The 21,373-nt window shown below is 41.0% G+C and overlaps 1 pseudogene; it reads right to left on the reverse strand.

Annotated features, from left to right (window-relative positions):
- Positions 1–583: 583 nt before the first annotated feature.
- Positions 584–19,820, reverse strand: LOC129835711 (E3 ubiquitin-protein ligase TRIM47-like; annotated as a pseudogene).
- Positions 19,821–21,373: the final 1,553 nt, after the last annotated feature.

Consider the following 21,373-nt stretch of genomic DNA (forward strand, 5'->3'; position numbering starts at 1 on the left):
CTAGCGAGACTTCACCTGATTGGCGACGAGACAAATAAAGTTGCATTTATTTAATTTAATGTTAAAACACCTACCATAGAAAACATACTAGACTAGAGAGCCCTTTGGGCCAAGTGTGCCCTGTATCCAACTATTCTTCAACATACCTTTCTCATTTGTGTTACGATTGCCATAGGCGTGGTGGCAGCGTTGGGGTAGTGGTGGGCCAGAAACTTACCTCACGGTGTAACAGGACCCAGAACCCCTTCTCAGGGGTGAGACACACCCCACGAGATGTCATGTTTAATTGCTATATTGTAATTTACTTCGCCACCATGGCCTATTTATTGCCTTACCTCCCTTACCTCATTTGCACTCACTGTATATAAACTTTGTTTTCTTTTTTCTACTGTATTATTGATTGTGTTTTGTTTATTCCATGTGTAACTCTGTTGTATGTGTCGAACTGCTATGCTTTATCTTGGCCAGGTCGCAGTTGTAAATGAGAACGTGTTCAACTAGCCTACCTGGTTAAATAAGGGTGAAATAAAATTTAAAAAATGACTTGCCACAGATCCATTTCCAACCCAGTCCTCCACCTCCACCTCCACCTCCCAGTAGGCTCGATGGCTGCTGAACCCCTGGGTAGCGAGGACGCACGGCACCTGGGTGAAGCGCTGGGCCGACAGGGGGAACTTCCTAGCCATCTTGCGCCGGTCCACCCGAATCTCACAACCATGGGACCCCCTTCTGAACAGCAGCGATGGGTGGGCTGTGCTGGGGTCAGGAGTCACCTCAACTGAGAGGAGGAGAAGGGATAGGTAGAGGAAAACTACAATCCATTGTTGAATTGATTTTCAAAGTTGAGCATATAGGGTTATTAACACACCAGGCACTAAATAAAACACACAACATGGAGGCAGACTCAGGACTACACATTAGCTCACCTGTGAACTCTTTAACCAAGGCAATCTGAGGGATAAACAGAAGGTAACAACAATTTATTAGAAAACATACAATTGCAAATGTTTAATGGTGCACATCTGGGCCCGTGTTCATATGTTGTCAGACTAGGAATGCTGATCTAGAACCAGAGGGGTATCCTAATCAGGTTTGAGGAGTTGTGAGGTGGCTTAGGTCAGGTCAGAGTGCAACTCGGGATAACCAGTCATACGAATGTCGCTCACCTTTACATCAGGTAAATGTTTATGGCAACAAATCCTTCAAAACCAAACTGCTCCCAGGCAGGCTAACTCAGGGCTAAAGCCCTTTATCCTGAATGAAGTGTTGGAGTTGAGACCAGTGAATGAAGTCTGATTCTCCCTCCCCCCTGCAAAGACATCATAATCTCCTTTTGAGGAAGATGAAATTATTTATCAATCAAATCTTTGTTAAAATACCTCACATTATTTAGTAATGACAGAATGCATTATAAACTTCACGCAAAGTAAAACTTGTGTACGACTCAATACAATTCCTACATCAATAAGTGAAGGGGAAGCCATCCCTGAGCATTGATCGGCACGCCAATGACAGAATTATGATTATTTTATTACTTAAGACAGGATTTCTAAAAAAACATTTCACATCATAGCCTTCTGAATCTGCAAAGATAACCAACTTCATTTGTATTTCAGCACAAATGAAAGTGTGGCATTGACTTGCCCATGGAATAACATTTCAATGAAGACTTTGGCAACCGACTAGCCAAGTGTGACATCCATGCGCAGTTACAAGCCTTCTAGAGTTAGTATTTGGCGGACGAGCAATAGCCAATGTCGTAGTAGAGATGAAGACTGAGCTAGAATTTGAAGCCAACTGAAGCTGGTTTGCTTTCAAAACCTTGAGTGATCTAGCTTGCGTCATTGTAAATGCAGAAAGGTGTACAGAGTTCAAACATTAGCAACACCTTCCTAATATTGAGTGGCACCCCCTCTTGCATTCAGAACAGCCTCAATTTATTGGGGCATGAAATCTACAGAGCTTCAAAAGCATTACACAGGGATGCTGGCCCATGTTGACTCCAATGCTTCCCACTGTTGTCTCATGTCGTCTGGTGGACCACTCTTGATACATGGGAAACTGTTGAGCATGAAAAAAACAGCATCATTGCAGTTCTTTACAAATATCGGTGCCCCTGGCACCTACCATACCCTGTTCAAAGTCACTTCAATATTTTGGCTGTGCCATTCAGAGTTAATGGACAACGTACAAAAGCCAAGTCTTTTATTTCACCTTTATTACTTTAAGTCTCAATTGGCCTATTTCATCTACGCTGACTGAAGTGTCTATAACAAGTGACATCAATAAGGGATCGTCGCGGTCACCTGGTCAGTCTCATGGAAAGAGCAGGTGCTCTTAACGTTTGGTATAATCTGACTTTGGCTATGTTGACACAGGCAGGCCAAATCTGATCTTCTGTCCAATCACATCAGATCTTTCTCAGAGATGATCTGTCAAAGACCAAGTAGTGAAAAAAGATCAGGATTAGGCTTCCTGTGTAAAAGCAACCCAATTGGTATTTTAACCAATCAGATCAGGGGTGCATTCCTTTGCACAGGTGTTGCGGACGTATGCCAGATCTTACAAAGCCTGGATAGGCATTTTAAGTAATAGCAAACCACATGTTTTAGGACTCCAGCGCCCGACAGCACAGATTAAGTGACACACCACCATTGGGCAAGCATGCAAAGTCTGAGCTGGGGGAACACAACCCAGATCTTGTGCCAATAACTGGGAAACAGATCTTAAATTAGACTTCCTGTGTAAAGGCAGCAATTAAGATCTTAAAGGCTGAAGTGACTATGTCATACTGAATACAGACCTGAGACAGCATCGCCGTTTGTCAAGTAGCCCATCTTGGGTAGTTTGTCCATGTTTCTCATGAAATTCTCCCGAAGGTCTGCCAGTAGATCTAAGGGGATGTTGACGCTGCATAGTCCTCTGATGCCATCTGGAGGAGCAGGAGGGAAGATGCTGAAAGGAGGACGAGCGAGAGATATTTAGAATGAATTAAAGGAGTTAAACATGCATGATGCATCAGAGAAAATAAAGTAGATGTCGCACGTCAAAAGTCTGATTTATGACCCTATGTCATGATGGTGTGCACACCCATATTTGGGCTTCTGGTCAGGATATCCTGGTGGGAAAGTGACCATGTGGTTATGCCCATATATGTGCATCCTGTTCCTGTTCTCACGCCATAGAGTGAGTGTGAAAAAATGTATATAATGTCTTTGAAGTTGTCATGATGCTTGATGTCTAGGGACGTCTTTGAACAGGGTGGGGGGATGAACATTTCAAAGAGTATGGCCCCCACCTAATTTAATGCCCTTAGGTTTGTTGTCTATAAAACAGGAATGTCTGGGAGGGGGCTTGTGTCTGTGCGCGTGTGTGTGTGTGTGTGGAAGTGTGTGCGTGTGTGTCTACCGCAGTGTTAGAAACAAGGTCCCTTCTCAGTGTGTACATTTCAAGCTTTTAACAACAATAAAACAGCCATATAAATAATGATTCTCGGCCCACCACACAGCCTATGGATGTTCGGTGCATGTACACTGGGGGGATTTTGAAACAGGTAGATTACAACCCCAAAGTATTGGGGTTAAGAAAAGATCATAAAGTTAATTTCAGATTCAGGTTTAGAGGGTAATAACTTTAGGGAAACCACATTTCACACTATGTACAGTCATAGAGAGCCAACAAATCAAGGGGTAACCCGGGATGAATGGAAATTAAATGTACAACAGGAGTCCTCTGTAACAAGCAATTCGTGTTAAATGTGTCACAGTCAATCACGACAGCCTCTTTTTGAAAGGCCTATGATCTGAAGGCCCTAAGAATCGCTTCAATGGCTTATAGCCCTGATGTCAAAGTGACAATATGATAGTGCTAATGCGACAAAGTCTGTCAATTCTCATGTATCTTCCATAGCAGGCAATGATGTCAACTTTTTTATGCCTGTTTTTAGTTTTAAATGGGTGGACTATCCCATTTTCATAACACTTATGAATAAACTGGACAATCTTTTCCAAAATCGTGAACAATTACGGCGCTGGCCGCGGCTATCCTTGAGACATACCCAGTACCTAAATGCCCGATGGATTATATAACCATGGAGTGAAAATTTACGGAGTTTTGATGGACCGTGCAAGAGAGCCAGACAGTTTGATGGGGAATTGGACAAGGATAATGGGGATGGTTACCCAGGCCCTTTATCTGTAAGAAAGGCATAGTAAAAAGGCGACATTAATTATGAACGGCTATAAAATGTATGTACTTGATTTTTGAATGAAATAAAATGGTTTTAAAAGCAGTATCTAAGGACAACTCCAAGGCTGAAACAACATTCAGTCATGATATTCTAAAACAGGAAGACAATGATTTTTACAGATATTCAGGAACAGATGGACAATAATTATTATTTGTTTTTTAAATATATTTTTTTAGGCAATATGTCAAATGGACGTATTCTTATAAGTTCAAATGTATCTATTTCGTATAAATACAGGTTAACATTATCTAACGTCTGTATGATACCCAGAGGCTACCGGGCATAATTGATTGGAACCGACAGAGTTAGACGGGGATTCTCAGAAGGAAACTGCGCCCGGTCCTTTACGTAGCCCTTCAACATCACACTATTTTCAACATAAATCCAAAAAAAACATTTTTTAATCCATAATAATATTTATACATTAAAAACAAAAAGTGAGCACCCTATTTTAAAAGAAATTTTTTTGTGTTTACAGCGGACAGCCAACAAACAGGGGTACATGCTGCATTAGGGACTCTGAACGACTTCGGAAGAGCAGATGAAACATGCTTTTCTACGTTTTTGGACTAACGGCCTTACCCTAACTCCAAACACCAGCCAGCAGTCCCAGGACAGATAAAATGATAATCGGTGAATCCTTCCTTCCTCATGGAACTTTTTGAAGGGGAGTTGAATATTCAAGGTGATGTTTGTATACAGATATATATTATTTAAGAATGACAGGTATTAATTCTTGGCATTTACATGTATGTTTTTTAAATGAAGGCTATTTATCCAATGAACCATTGTTTTTATTCAAACTGTTTGTAAACAATAGCTTCTTCCCTCGTAGGGTCTACTTGACCCGTTTATTAAATCAGACTAGAAAGTATGATTAGAAACCATGGCCAACTATATTCAATCTGTGATTAGAAACGATAATTAGAAGCTATGACAAAACTATGATCAAACTATGATAATAAACTATGAACAACGATGAAGACAGGGCTGTATGTGTGTGAATGATGATCTATTATTTAAGTGTGTAATTTTACTCTCTCAAAGTATACCCTTCCACTCAATGTATACCAAAGTAGCAAATATTTAACAACGTTTCAACATCCGGTATTGCAACATTTATGAAAGACAATGACATACAATTTTAGGCAATTATTGATATAATGTGTTACATAGTGTGCAGCTGCGACAACTTTAGGTAATATACTCTCTCTCTCAGGCTATGAAAAAGACAAGAGATAGGACATTGACTCCTGAGTGTTGATAGGTCTTAGATTTTATAGACAGGGTATCCGTAAAACACATTGTGACAACTATTGAAGATGCAAAAAGGGGTTTTCAGAAATACATTTTGTTTGACATCTTTGTATTATTATAAAAAGTAACATAAAAATTATCTGAATCTTTAGTATTATTATGTTATATGCGAGACATACCCAGAAATGTCAACGTAGACAACTTACAAGAATGTGTTTACCAGGCTGTGTTCCTTTTTCTCGGACTAACACACTGTAGAGTTCCCTATTTACTAAAGAACAATCACTAAGACAAAACACAAAAAGTTGTAATACAATCAGTATACATGGCATTCTACATGGAAAACAGCTACATTTTGAAAGATTATGATGTTGATGTGATTTTTTAAATTCATTTCTCAATTTAGGATAATACGGTTTATTTTATACTTGACTTAAATTGTATTATTTATCTTGCCTCATACCAGGCTAATACACTACCATGCCATGCAAACAGCTAGGGAATTAACCCAGAACCATTGTGTGTCTTTCTTGGACCAATAAATGATCAAGAATACCAATAGGCATGATCTGATCCTCAACCCTATCACGACATCCTATAATGCACAGACATATGCAAAACCATAAAACTCTGACAAGAAAACAATGAAAAGCTTAACATGACTACATGCACTGCCAATATTTTTAGTTACCATCCACCCAATGATTGAATTTGGTACTTTTTATTTGTACATGCACCGAGCCTCCAAGTGGCTGGAGACATACAACAGGCTAAATTAAAAAGACCCATATAAAAAGTATGTGAAAAGCTGGGGTCAAAAGTATTTTTTACGTTTGGTTTTTGTAACAACCAACAGGTCTTCCTAACATTCGACATAACTAGTAAGCCTTACGAGGGAGATTAAAAAGTAATAGGGGGTAAGAAAGATCCTAAAAGTAATTTCATATTTCGGTTTAGGGGGTTAATAACTTTAGGGAAACAATATTCACACTATGTGGATTATAAACATGTACATACATAGAGAGCCATCACATCATGATGTACCAGGGATGAGTGGCGATTCATCACATCAAGATGTACCAGGGATGAGTGGCGATTCATCACATCATGATGTACCAGGGATGAGTGGCGATTCATCACATCATGATGTACCAGGGATGAGTGGCGATTCATCACATCATGATGTACCAGGGATGAGTGGCGATTCATCACATCATGATGTACCAGGGATGAGTGGCGATTCATCACATCATGATGTACCAGGGATGAGTGGCGATTCATCACATCATGATGTACCAGGGATGAGTGGCGATTCATCACATCATGATGTACCAGGGATGAGTGGCGATTCATCACATCATGATGTACCAGGGATGAGTGGCGATTCATCACATCATGATGTACCAGGGATGAGTGGCGATTCATCACATCATGATGTACCAGGGATGAGTGGCGATTCATCACATCAAGATGTACCAGGGATGAGTGGCGATTCATCACATCATGATGTACCAGGGATGAGTGGCGATTCATCACATCAAGATGTACCAGGGATGAGTGGCGATTCATCACATCAAGATGTACCAGGGATGAGTGGCGATTCATCACATCAAGATGTACCAGGGATGAGTGGCGATTCATCACATCAAGATGTAACAGGGATGAGTGGCGATTCATCACATCATGATGTAACAGGGATGAGTGGCGATTCATCACATCATGATGTACCAGGGATGAGTGGCGATTCATCATATCATGATGTAACAGGGATGAGTGGTGATTCATCATATCATGATGTAACAGGGATGAGTGGCGATTCAAAGTACAACAGGAGTTTTCTGTAACCTGCAATACGTGTTAAATATGTTTAACATACATCCATGACTAAATAGTTTCACAAACTCCCTTTAAAGTTTTTGTAAGAAAGTTGTAACAGGCCTCATTCAACAGTCTAGAGATGAACCTAGAGACACCAAAACATCAACGTTTAGAGCAGCTTGGAGATTATTCCCCATGTAAGGGGGGCAAAGAGCTGATTTACCTAACTCTGTACAAACCAAAGGAATTTCCAGAGTTAGCAAACCCTGACACTGGGTATGATAACTCTATGTCTAATGATTATTGTAGATGTTTACACCTGAGGGAGTTTACAGCAGGTCAATGAGATGTATAAAGGCAAAGAGAGCAACAAATTGACCTACGTGACCTCAAAGGATAGCCTACTTTATAATAGAGAATGCAGGGGTGTACTTTTTTTAAAAGTCAGCTTAACGTATATACTAGTACAACATATTAGGTACATACACTTCAATCATTAGAATTATTTTCGTACACTCGTGAAAACATATACTTCGTTTTTACACGTATTCTATAATAATTTAAGTTCAATAAAGATAAAGATAAATAAAGAAAAAATATATTAGATTTGTATGTTTTCACGAACTCACCTTCAGAAAGCTCCATTAGGCGGGATTCCCAGAGGATCTTTTTTTTAACTGTTCAGTCCGATAACTATTGGGGTTTGCAGGCCAGTGGGATTGCAGCTGCGCTAAAACGGTTCTAGTAGAATGTTTACAGAGCAGGGGTGACGTTTTTTTTCCGGGCGCTATCCGGTATGCAACAAAAGTATATTTGATTACAAAGGTAGTGGGTTCAAACAGGATTGGGGTGTCGAGACACTATTACCCTTTTGATATTCTACATCCTCCGGGTTAACACCTAGATTCTGAGCTAAATTAGGATTTGAAAGACCTATGTGTTAATGAATCGTAAGTGTCCGTTTTTAAAAGACAGCGACACACTTTATGGTTGGGGGGTAGGCATCTGTTTTGCAGGATATTGTAAACCTGGGTTTCAAATGACCCCTGCATAGAGAGAGAGAGCTTTGAGCGCAGATGCATGGGCATTTTTGAACACACACCCTCCCCGTTTTTGCTTTTTGAAACACACGCGCACATGGCTTTTCTCTTTTTTCTCCGTGACAGACCGGGGTGAGAGTGAAAACGAGAGCTTACCGTTCCTTAAGGGGTGAGATACTGCTTTTAAAACCATTTTATTTCATTCAAAAATCAAGTACATACATTTTATAGCCGTTCATAATTAATGTCGCCTTTTTACTATGCCTTTCTTACAGATAAAGTGCCTGGGTAACCATCCCCATTATCCGTGTCCAATTCCCCATCAAACTGCCTGGCTCTCTTGCACGGTCCATCAAAACTCCGTAAATTTTCACTCCATAGTTATATAATCCATCGGGCATGTCTCAAGGATAGCCGCAGCCAGCGCCGTAATTGTTCACGATTTTGGAAAAGATTGTCCAGTTTATTCATAAGTGTTATGAAAATGGGATAGTCCACCCATTTAAAACTAAAAACAGGCATAAAAAAGTTGACATCATTGCCTGCTATGGAAGATACTTGAGAATTGACAGACTTTGTCGCATTAGCACTATCATATTGTTCGCAGGCTAAAATTGTCACTTTGACATCAGGGCTATAAGCCATTGAAGCGATTCTTAGGGCCTTCAGATCATAGGCCTTTCAAAAAGAGGCTGTTGTGATTGACTGTGACACATTTAACACAAATTGCTTGTTACAGAGGACTCCTGTTGTACATTTAATTTCCATTCATCCCGGGTTACCCCTTGATTTGTTGGCTCTCTATGACTGTACATAGTGTGAAATGTGGTTTCCCTAAAGTTATTACCCTCTAAACCTGAATCTGAAATTAACTTTATGATCTTTTCTTAACCCCAATACTTTGGGGTTGTAATCTACCTGTTTCAAAATCCCCCCAGTGTACATGCACCGAACATCCATAGGCTGTGTGGTGGGCCGAGAATCATTATTTATATGGCTGTTTTATTGTTGTTAAAAGCTTGAAATGTACACACTGAGAAGGGACCTTGTTTCTAACACTGCGGTAGACACACACACACACACACACACACACACACACACACACACACACACACACACACACACACACACGCCCCCTCCCAGACATTCCTGTTTTATAGACAACAAACCTAAGGGCATTAAATTAGGTGGGGGCCATACTCTTTGAAATGTTCATCCCCCCACCCTGTTCAAAGAGGACCCTAGACATCAATCATCATGACAACTTCAAAGACATTATATACATTTTTTCACACTCACTCTATGGCGTGAGAACAGGAACAGGATGCACATATGGGCATAACCACATGGTCACTTTCCCGTCAGGATGTCCTGACCAGAAGCCCAAATATGGGTGTGCACACGTCATCATGACATAGGGTCATAAATCAGACTTTTGACGTGCGACTCTACTTTATTCTCTCTTGCATCATACAAGCACGTTGATTCACCTGCAATGACCGAGTGAAGACTGTCCACACATCTTCATATGAAAGCGCTAGATTGGTGTAAGCATTGACTGGAAGAAGTTTTCACCATAGTTGCACCCATGACTGGGAGTGTAAGACAAGCCTATATGTCTGGAGAAGAGTACAATCGATTCAGGCAGTATGTGAGAAAATTAAAACCATGATTCATCATGGGGTAAATTGTGAGTGATCTACAAATAGCATTTAGTTATTTATGATATAAAGGGATTTTTAGATCAGTCAATCAACTCGCCTGCAATGTCAAACACGCCCAATAACTCACATCAAGAAGCTCAAAGGTGTCAGCCAATCAAACACTCCAGTGCAAAACCTCTGCTCGTCAGCGCTGTGATGTTATCTTCAAGCACACGGTTCCAATGGGACGTTGTGCTCACCAGCTCCTCCACCCTCCGAGGCCTAAGTGTTAGATCAGGCTCACCTTGCTGACCTGGGCTAGGCGGAACGCATTCACAAACTCGAGTTGGCTAATCACTGCATCCTGCAAGAGGGCAAGTAGACAAAACAGATCAGGGAGGATTTATGTGATTTGATACGTCCTGGACGTTGCAGATAGAAATGCAATAAGTAGCACAGACTCAATTTCCTGATAAATCTGACAGACATTTTCGGTTCTACATGATACATTTCTGAATGTTCTGCAACATTCCACCCCACCGCTGAAGAGGTCAAAGAGTGGTCTTCAAGGCATGGTAATTTTCATTAGCACAACAATTTGTAACCCCCATGGGAAGTTTCCATGATTTACTATTGATTTCTAAGGTGAAAGACTGCAAAATTACAATGGTGTAACATAGCCAATTCAAATGAAAAGTCACCTCACAGAGTAGGACTGAAGAGTTTAATTTCTCTGCCTCATTCTGAGTTGCCTTCAGCTTCTCCTTGACCACTGCCTGGTCTTTAGCCAGCTGAGCCTGAAGTTATGACCAAAGGTGTTAGCATTACTGCTAGAACAAAAACCTGCACACAGGGTCATATTTATTAGGCACAAAATGAAATCCCAACAAATACAATAACCAAAACCCAGGGTGGGGGGAGGGGGTACTGTCTACCCAAACTAGTCCAATAGGAAACAGTCTTCTGTTCCACATTTGTTGTGGTGTGTCGTAATGAACACAGCTCGGGATCAGTGTCAAAACAATATGAAACGAAAATAAACAAGCATTTATTGGAGTTCAGGTAGTCCCTCCTGGTTTCAGACAGTTTGCATCCACTTGGTTCCTAATGAATACAACCCTGGATTGATGAACAATTGCTCCAAAACCCATTCTTACCTTCTGAGCCAAGAACTCTACCTGCATCGATACAACCTGGTGTGCCGGCACCTGGTGAGCATCACATGCCCCACACAGGATGGTCTTGTCAGTGCGGCAGTAACACTCCAGGAGCCTGTTATGGTTCAGACACCTCTGCTCCAGGTTAGCCAGGGGTCTGACCAGCTGGTGTTGTGGACCCTTGCATGCGCCAGGCAGTACGACGACAAACACACCAGGCAGGTCTTGACGGCCTTGGGCATCCTGTCTCCTATGCATGTGTCACAGGAGACCTCTCCCGGAGCCATAGTCGGCTGGTTGACGGCCTCGTCCTTCACTTGCCCCCTTGAAGCTTTCCACAAGGTCTCTCAAGACTATGTTGACCTGGATGTTAAGGGTAGGTGTGAAGCTAGTCTTGCACAGATTGCAGGGTCTCCACTGATTTTCCAATCACCTTCAAGACAAGGCTTGCAAAAGGTGTGTCCACAAGGGATTGTGGCGGAGTTGGTGAAAACACCAAAACAGATAGAGCACAGGAACTCTGTCATGGCACTGTACAATGCCATCTCTTCAAGCTGGGGACAAATGTTGGAAAACATTGCAATCCCTTTGAGTTTCAAATTATTTAGTCTTTCTTGTCTGTGCCACTAAGAAATGACAATGTAAAAAAAAATATATATAGACTAGTCTGTAAAAAACACATTTATAAAAAGTAAACATTACAGCCAAAATCACCACAAGACACATTTTTAAAATACATACATTTGAGACAACCAAAAGCTGATATTAAAAGATGCATTAAACGTTTGCGCAAGTGGTGTAATTTTTTTATTTTTAAATGTGGCTTATGTACAGTGCAAGTAAGAATTTAAGTGTATAAGCTTAAATTCCCCACCTCCCACTCAACTACAAACACAACATTTGACTAAAAGTCCTTGTGAATTCCAAATGGGGATGGTGCAGCATTGTTCACATTTGACAAACTTTTCCCTTAGACTTGTCAAAAGTTTTCCTTTGAAACTCACCTCTCTTTGTGTGCAGCGTAGCACTCAAAATGAAACGATTCTCCTCTTCTGGGGGTAAAGCAATTTGATGAGTTTTCATTATTGCTTTCAGGTGGCATTTTGTACTGTTAAGCTCCTCCCTCTTTCATGAAGCAACAAATCAGGTTTAGCCCTGCAGTACACAGATTGAAAACATTGTAACGCTTTTGGTACTTTCAAGACAACTGGGAACTCGGTTAAAAACTAGGTCAAAATCATGATTTCTGTGATCTTCAGGTCGGAAAGTCGGAGCTTAAGAAAGAGGCCAGGGTTCCCAACGTGTAATTCCAAGTTGAATGACCATTCAAAACAATTTTTCCCAGTTGGAGATTTTTCACCGTTGTTTTCCCAATTCCCAGTTGTTTTGAACATGACATTAGTCCCTGTTCAGAGGTAAAACTACACTGGAGAGGCATACAACCACAGGTAAGAACTTTGATACATTTTTTACAAATTGATTGAATTTATTTGATCATTTAAAGTGGAAGTAGACATCACATACATCAAAGGAGGTATACTGTATGTTGGGCATTGAGATCAGATTGCTTCGAGTGGCATCAGTGAGCCTAAACATTACTGTAGGCAAAAATATAGGCCTTAGGTAATGCTCCCCCACCTACAGTAGGCTACCTGATCATCTAACCTCCCTGTTTGTTCAGCTATACAGTGCCGTGAAAAAGTAATAGCCCCCTTTCATATTCTCAATTTTTTTTCGATACTGAATGTTATCAGATCTTCAACCAAAACCTAATATTAGATAAAGGGAACCTGAGTTTACAAATAACAAAATAAATATATACTTATTTTATTTATTTAACTTGTTATGGATAGGGGGCAGCATTTTCACATTTGGATGAAAAGCGTGCCCAGAGTAAACTGCCTGCTATTCAGTCCCAGTTGCTAATATATGCATATTATTAGTAGATTTGGATAGGAAACACTCTGAAGTGTCTAACTGTTTGAATGATGTCTGTGAGTATAACAGAACTCATATGGCAGGCAAAAACCTGAGAAAAATCCAACCAGGAAGTGGGAAATCTGAGGTTGGTCGTTTTTCAACTCATTCCCTATTGAAGATACAGTGGGATATGGGTCATGTTGCACTTCCTAAGGCTTCCACTAGATGTCAACAGTCTTTAGAACCTTGTCTGATGCTTCTACTGTGAGGTGGGGCCAAATGAGAGTTGAATGAGTCAGAGGTCTGGCAGAATGCTTTGAGCTCGTGATGCTCGTTCACGTGAGAGCGAGCTCTGTTCCATAGCTTTTCTACAGACAAAGGAATTCTCCGGTTGGAACATTATTGGAGATTTATGTTAAAAACATCCTAAAGATTGATTCTATACTTCGTTTGACATGTTTCTATAGACTGTAATATGAGTTTTAGTCTGAACTTTTGCCTGGACCTGCCCGCGCGTCATGAGTTTAGATTGTGTACTGAACACGCGAACAACAAGGAGGAATTGTTTATGGAACAAATCAAACATTTATTGTGGAACTGGGATTCCTGGGAGTGCATTCTGATGAAGATCATCAAAGGTAACTGAATATTTATAATGCTATTTCTGACTTATGTTGACTCCAACATGGCGGATATCTTCTTGGGTTGTGTTGGTCTCTGAGCGCCGTACTCAGATGATTGCATGGTTTTCTTTTTCCGCAAAGGTTTTTTGAAATCTGACACAGTTGCATAAAGGAGAAGTATATCTTTGCATCTGTGAATAACACTTGTATCTTTTATTAATGTTTATTATGAGTATTTCTGTGATTTGATGTGGCTGTGCAAATTCACGGGATGTTTTGGAGGCAAAGCCAAATGTAAACTGAGGTTTTTGGATATAAATATGAACTTGATCGAACAAAACATACATGTATTGTGTAACATGTTGTCCCGGGAGTGTCATCTGATGAAGAATATCAAAGGTTAGTGATTCATTTTATCAATATTTCTGCTTTTTGTGACTCCTCTCTTTGGTTGGAAAATCGTTGTATGCTTTCTGTGACTAGTTGCTGACCTAACATAATGATATGTTCTGCTTTCGCCGAAAAGCTTTTTTGAAATCGTGCACTGTGGTTGGATTAACGAGAATTTTATCTTTAAAATGGTGTCTAATATTTGTATGTTTGAGAAAATTGAATTATGAGATTTCTGTTGATTGAATTTGGCACCCTGCAATTTCATTGGCTGTTGGCTAGCGGAACCCTAGTCCTAGACAGGTTAACAAAGTTGTGCAACACCCAATGCCCCTGTGTGAAAAATGTATTGTCCCCTTTACACTCAATAACTGGTTGTGCCACCTTTACCTGCAATGACTGCAACCTGACCCAGCATGAATCAATTATCAGGCACATTTACTCATTATGTTTCGAAGGGGGCAACAAGGAGAATTACAGAGGAGTCAAGTTGAATTAGCCAGACGATGATTGCTTTTGTTAGAATTTTTACTTTGCAAACAGTGAAAAGTATTTTTCATGCCACAAGAGGTATCGGATCCTGGCAAATGTGTCCTGGAACGAAACAGTCCAAAACTGAGAGATGCCGGATCCGGCTCAAATGAAGCACTGCCGTTAGTATGAGGTTCTTACTGCGGAATGCAGGGTTTGGTTTTCGCCAGACATAATGGGACCCATCTCTTCCAAAAAGTTTATTCAAGATTGCCAAAAGCACCTGGATGATCATCAAGAAACTTGGAAGAATGTTCTATGGACAAATTATTAAAAAGTTTAACTTTTTGGACAACAAGGGTTCCATTATGAAAACCAAACATTGAAATCTGCCACACCCCTTGAATCTGCTTTTCTATTGTCGGAAGAAAAAATATGCACACGTTTAAAAACAATATAATACTTAAGATTTTTTTTATATACAATGTGTTGGATAACTAACTTACAATTTGTTTTATCACTTTACACATTTATTTTGGGATCTACCCTTGTAAACGTAATTTGCCTGATGACATGCGAGTGTAGCAGAGTTATTTATTATAAACACATTTTCTTCCACATTCCCTTTCGCCACCTCTCCTTGATTTCCTTTGACCTTTTTTTGAAAGGAGGCGATAGAGGAATGAGGAGAGAGGACGCAGAAGTTGAATAAATCATGGTCCAGACGCGATAGTCCGGTGTCTCATTGCGACTTGCCTCAGACCACCAACCACGGAGGATGCACAGCCTGTACACGCACTTATCCAAAATTCTCAACCAACGCGGCTCCGGTACAAGTCTAATCCTTTGAATATGTTGACAGTTGGAGAAATTGCTTGAGCTGCACTGAGAATTAAAAAAAAAAGGAAGCCAACAGTCCAATATTATAGAACATTGCTGTGCGTACACAATTTGGACTATGATAAACAAGATTCCAAATATCTCTAACCATCGCCTCTGTGTGAGTTTTTTCATGTGCATGATGTCAGAAGGCTCTCACTATTCCAAAATGTGATTGTTACGCAACAGGACAGGTACCCCCACTGCACTCAAACCAAGGCACGCTGCCTGCTAATTATCTATAGGCTATGTTTCAACTTGTCCATTTCAAATAATTTTCTAACAAGTTTTATTTTCTAACAATAATTTGTATTGAGGTGTGTTCCGCCTCCTCGTTAATTCATATAAGTAGCCCAATTCACTGTTGCGGACAATTTATGTTTAAGGCTTAGTGAGCCGGACAAATTTCTCTCTTCAACAAGAGCCCAAGCACTGCCCTAGTGTTTCCCTAGATCAAGTATGAAGACATTGCACATCTCTAGTCAGAACAGGCCTTGCACAACCATTTTCCCCCAGCACATTTTCTCACTGGTGCCCGCATTTCCTTCATGGTTGTTTTCCTCACAAATTGAACTTTGGACATGTGTGCGTTCCTGTCAAAGTAAGTGGCTTATTTTCTGTATAGCATGTTGTCGTTTCTGCTGTAGCACACCGTATGTATGTATGGACCATAATGTATTTACTGTTTTATTCACATGTTTTCAAGTCTGGTGACTAATAATGCATTCTGATTCTTGCATATATTGTAATGGACACATGATGTCTAAAATACTTTTTTGAATGTTGTATTGATTATGATGAGCTAATGCTAAGCTATTTGCGGCACCATGTTTGTTGACATCATACAATGCATTCTGGTTGTCACGTAAGTGTCTGTTATAACAAGGGATAGGTCACTCAACTGACTTATGGTGCTTTCAAGACAACTGTGAACTCTGAAAAATACTAGATAAAATCATGATGTCAATGATCTTCTGGTCAGAAAGTCACAGCTCTAGAAAGAGGGCGAGTTGGAATTCCGAGTTGGATAACCGTTCAAAACAATTTTTCCCCAGTAGGAGCTCGTTTCTAATTTTCTTTATGCAATGAATGTTGAGATTTCCCAGTTCCCATTTTTTTACGCAGCATCAGATTGTAACTTTGGTACATCAGGGTTGCCAGCTCAGACCTCCCTTTCCAGGGGGTTTATTTAGCATATAAACTTCTCGTGTTTGCCCTCCATTTATTGATAATCCCACATCACAGTAATATTTCCTGCTTCATATCCCCCCACTTCTACCCACCATGGACTTGAAAACAGAAAAATGGAATGAAACCCCTCACAAACCCCCCTAAAATGGTTTCATCCCTGTTTAGCTTTCACGCTACGGTTAGGCTAGGCAGTAGGCTTGAATTTGGTGTGATGATCTGTGAGGTGAAGCTTGCCGTATGTGACAGGGATTTAAATCTATTATGGACTACAAAGAGAAACCCAGCCGCGACTTGCCCAGTGACACGAGCCTACCAGACGAGCTAAATGCATTTTATGCATTAGAAGTATGCATGAGAGCATCAGCTGTTCTGTACGATCACGTTCTCAGTAGCCAATGTGAGCAAGACCTTTATACAGATCAACATTCACAAAAGCAGGGCCAGATGGATTACCAGGACATGTACTCAAAGTATACACTGACCAATTGGCAAGTGTCTTCAATTACATTTTCAACCTCTGCCTGACCGAGCCTGTAATGCCTACATGTTTCAAGCAGACCATCATAGTCCCTCTGGCCAAGGAAGAGAAGGGAATCTGCCTAAATGATTACTACCCCGTAGCACTTCGAAAGGCTGGTCATGGCTCACATCTACACCATCATCCCGGAAACTCTAGACCCAGTCCAATTCGCATATCGCCCCAACAGTCCACAGAAGACGCAATCTCGATCGCACTCCACACTGCCCTTTTCCACCTGGACAAAAGGACCACTCATGTGAGAATGCTGTTCATTGACTACAGCTCAGTGTTCAGCACCATAGTACCCACAAATCTGATCCCTAAGCTAAGGACCCTGGGACTAAACACCTCCCTCTGCAACTGGATCCTGGACTTCCTGACTAGCCGCCCCCAGGTGGTAAGGGTAGTCAACACCACATCCACCACACTGATCCTCAACACTAGGACCCCTCAGAGGTGCTGCTTAGTCCCCTCCTGTACTTCCTGTTCACCCATGACTGCGTGGCCAAACACGACTCCACCACCATCATTAAGTTTGCTGACGACACAACAGTGGTAGGCCCGATCACCAACAACGTTGAGACAGCCTATAGGGAGGTTGTCAGAGACCTGGCAGTGTGGTGCCAGGACAACAACCTCTCCCTCAATGTGAGCAAGACAAAGGAGCTGATCGTGGACCACAGGAAAAGGCGGGCCGAACAGGACCCAATTAACATTGATGGGGCTGAAGTGGAGCAGGTTGAGAGCATCACCAACAAACTATCATGGTCCTAACACACCAATACAGCCACGAAGAGGGCACGACAAAGCCTATTCAACCTCAGGAGACTTAAAATATTTGGCATGGGTCCTCAGATCCTCAAAAAGTTATACAGCTGCATCATCGACAGCATCTTGACTGGTTGCACCACTGCCAAGTATGGCAACTGCTCGGCCTATGACCGTAAGGCACTACTGAGGGTTGTGCGTATGGCCCCGTACCTCACAGGGGCCAAGCTTCCTGCCATCCAGGACCTCTATATCAGGCGTCAGAGGAAGGCCCTAAAAATTGTCAGACTCCAGCCACCCTAGTCAGATTGTTCTCTCTGCTACCGCATGGCAATTGGTACCGGAGCGGCAAGTCTAGATCCAAAAGGCTTCTACCCCCAAGCCATTAGACTCCAACAGCTAATCAAATGGCTAACCAGACTATTTGCACTGGCTCAAATATTCCACTGCTTGGGCTCCTGTTCTTCTTTTAGAATATTGTACTAAAAGTATTGTGTAGCTCCTGCACATAAATATAAACAGTGCCAGCACCCACAATGAGTACAGGCACCTATTTCAGTCCAAGTCAAGCACTGATCTTTACACATTGAAGACCACATGAATATTGCTTACTGCAGTCACGGACTTAAGCACAAGTGATTATATAGAATATAACAATTCATCCGTAAATGCACAAACCAATGCATTTTACCGGAGACACCGACAAAACAGGAGACGGCAAACGAACATACAGTAGGTTGGGAACAATGATGAATATATACTCTGGCTTGCTGATGCTATGTATTGGCCATCGAGAGGCTTTGAAGCCACCGGTCGGCCATATTTGTTCTCCCTCCTAGAAGCAGTACTTCTAACAATTATTGTTGTTGTTGTAGTGGGGACAGTAACATTAGTAATCTCAAAATTATACTTTTAATGTACATTTGACACATTTTGTTGATTTTGTATAGCTCACATAATATAAAGAAAAGTATTTGTTAAGGTGTCTAATATAATACACGTGCCAAAATTTAATGTAGACATTAATAAATGCATTTCTATAGCTTCCAAAACTATTTATTTTTTACAGTGGAGGGAAACAAGATGGCGCCGATAGAGATGGCAGCTTCGCTTCTAGTCCTTAAGAAACTGTTCAGTATAAAAAAATGTATGTATTATTTCTTACATTGTTTGCCCAGAAAACCTTAAGTGTTTTTAGATACAGCCAGGAAGAACTATTGGATATCAGAGACGTCAACTTACCAGCACTACGACAAGGAATCCGACTTTCGCAAAGCGTATCCTTTGTCTGCACCTCCAAGGGCATTTGAACTGATTCTGTAGGCCGACCCAAAACAACGGAGGAGAGGGAGCCAGAGCAGTCTTCTAATGAGGCTTCGGAGGTGCGCACACCAGCCACCGCTTCTGAATACATTACTCGCTAATGTCCAGTCCCTAGTTAACAAGGCATCAGAGTAAGAGTTGCTTTCCAAAGAGATATCCGGGATTGTAACATACTCTGTTTCACGGAAACATGGTTAGTTTGGAATATGCTGTCAGAGTCGGTACAGCCATCGTGATTTTCAGTGCATCGCGGTGACAGGAATAAACATCTCTCCGGTAAGAAGGGCTGAGGTATATGTTTCATGATTAAACCTCTTGACGCTAGGGGTCAAATTTTTTTTTTTTTTTAAATAACGTTCCCAGGGTAAACGGACTATTTCTCAGGTCCAGATCGTAGAATATGCATATAATTTACATATTAGGATAGAAAACACTCAAGTTTCCAAAACTGTCAAAATATTGTCTGAGAGTATAACAAAACTGATTCTGCAGGCGAAAACCTGAGAAAATCTAACCCGGAAGTAATTTATTTTAAATCTGTGTTTACTGGCCTGTCTTTCTTCCATTTAAAGGGGTATCAACCAGATTCCGTTTCCAATGGCTTCCTCAGGCTGTGACCAAGCTTTAGACATAGTTTCAGGCTTTTATTTTGAAAAATGAGCGAAATGTTTCAAAACTAGTCAGGTGTCCTCTGATTAATTCCTGCGCGCGAGAGAGGTAGCTCTCCATTTTCTTTTTCTCTCTTATTGAATAGGTTACGGTCCGGTGGAAATATTATCGATTATGTTTGTTAAAAACAACCTGATGATTGATTATAAAAACATTTGACATGTTTCTACGACCATTACGGATACTTTTTGGAATTTTCGTCGAACGGAACGAGGCTTTGGTTTTCTGAACATAACGCGCAACCCAAATGGCGTTTTTTTTGTTATAAAAGTAATATTTATCGAACAAAAATTACATTTGTTGTGTAACTGGGAGTCTCGTGAGTGCAAACATCCGAAGATTATCAAAGGTAAGCGATAACTTTTATTGCTTTTCTGACTTTCGTGACCAAGCTAACCTAGCTAATATAAGGCTAACTGTTGTAGCATTGATTGATAGACTCACAAAAGCTTGGATTGCTTTCGCTGTAAAGCATATTTTCCAAATCTGACACGATAGGTGGATTAACAACAAGCTAAACTGTGTTTTGGTATATTTCACTTGTGATTGCATGATTATAAATATTTTTAATAATATTTTGTGCCCTGCAATTCAGAGGTTGTTTAGGAAAATGATCGCGTAAAAGGGATCCGTAGCGCAGAGAAGTTAACGACTCATGGTGTAATCGTAACAACATACAGGAAATCAAGTCCTTTTGTTCAGCTGACCTAGAATCCCTTACAATCAAATGCCAACCGTATTATCTCCCAAGAGAACTTTCAGCGGTTACAGCCGTGTATATCCCACCCCATGCCGATACAAAGACGGCCTTCAAGGAACTTCACTGGACTTTATGCAAACTGGAAACCATATATCCTGAGGCTGAATTTATTGTAGCCGGGGATTTTAACAAAGTTAATTTGAGAACAAGGCTACCTAAATTCGTTCTGCATATCGAGTGCATACACGAGCGAGTAACACGCTCGACCATTGCTACTCTACCCTCTGCAATGCATACAAGGCCCACCCCCACCCTCCTTTTGGCAAATCTGACCTTGTCTCTATCTTGTTGCTCCTTTTCTATAGGCAGAAACTGAAACAGGAAGCGCCCGTGCTTAGGTCTATCCCACGCTGATCTGACCAATCGGATTTCACGCTTGTTTCGATTACGTCGACTGGGATATGTTCCGGGTAGCCTCAGAGAATAACACTGACGTATACGCTGACCCAGTGAGCAAGTTCTGACTATTAAAACCTTCCCGAACCAGAAACCATGGATGGATGGCAGCATTTGCGCTAAACTGAAAGCATGTTCCACCACATTTAATCAAGGCAAGGTGAGTGGGAATATGGCCAAATACAGTGTAGTTATTCCCTCCGTAAGGCAATCAAACAAGCAAAGTGTCAGTATAGAGACACAGTGGCAGTCGCAATTCAACGTCTCAAACATGAGGCGTATGTGGTGGGGTCTACAGA

This window comes from Salvelinus fontinalis, chromosome 36 (genome assembly GCF_029448725.1).
Source record: "Salvelinus fontinalis isolate EN_2023a chromosome 36, ASM2944872v1, whole genome shotgun sequence".
NCBI lineage: Eukaryota > Metazoa > Chordata > Actinopteri > Salmoniformes > Salmonidae > Salvelinus > Salvelinus fontinalis.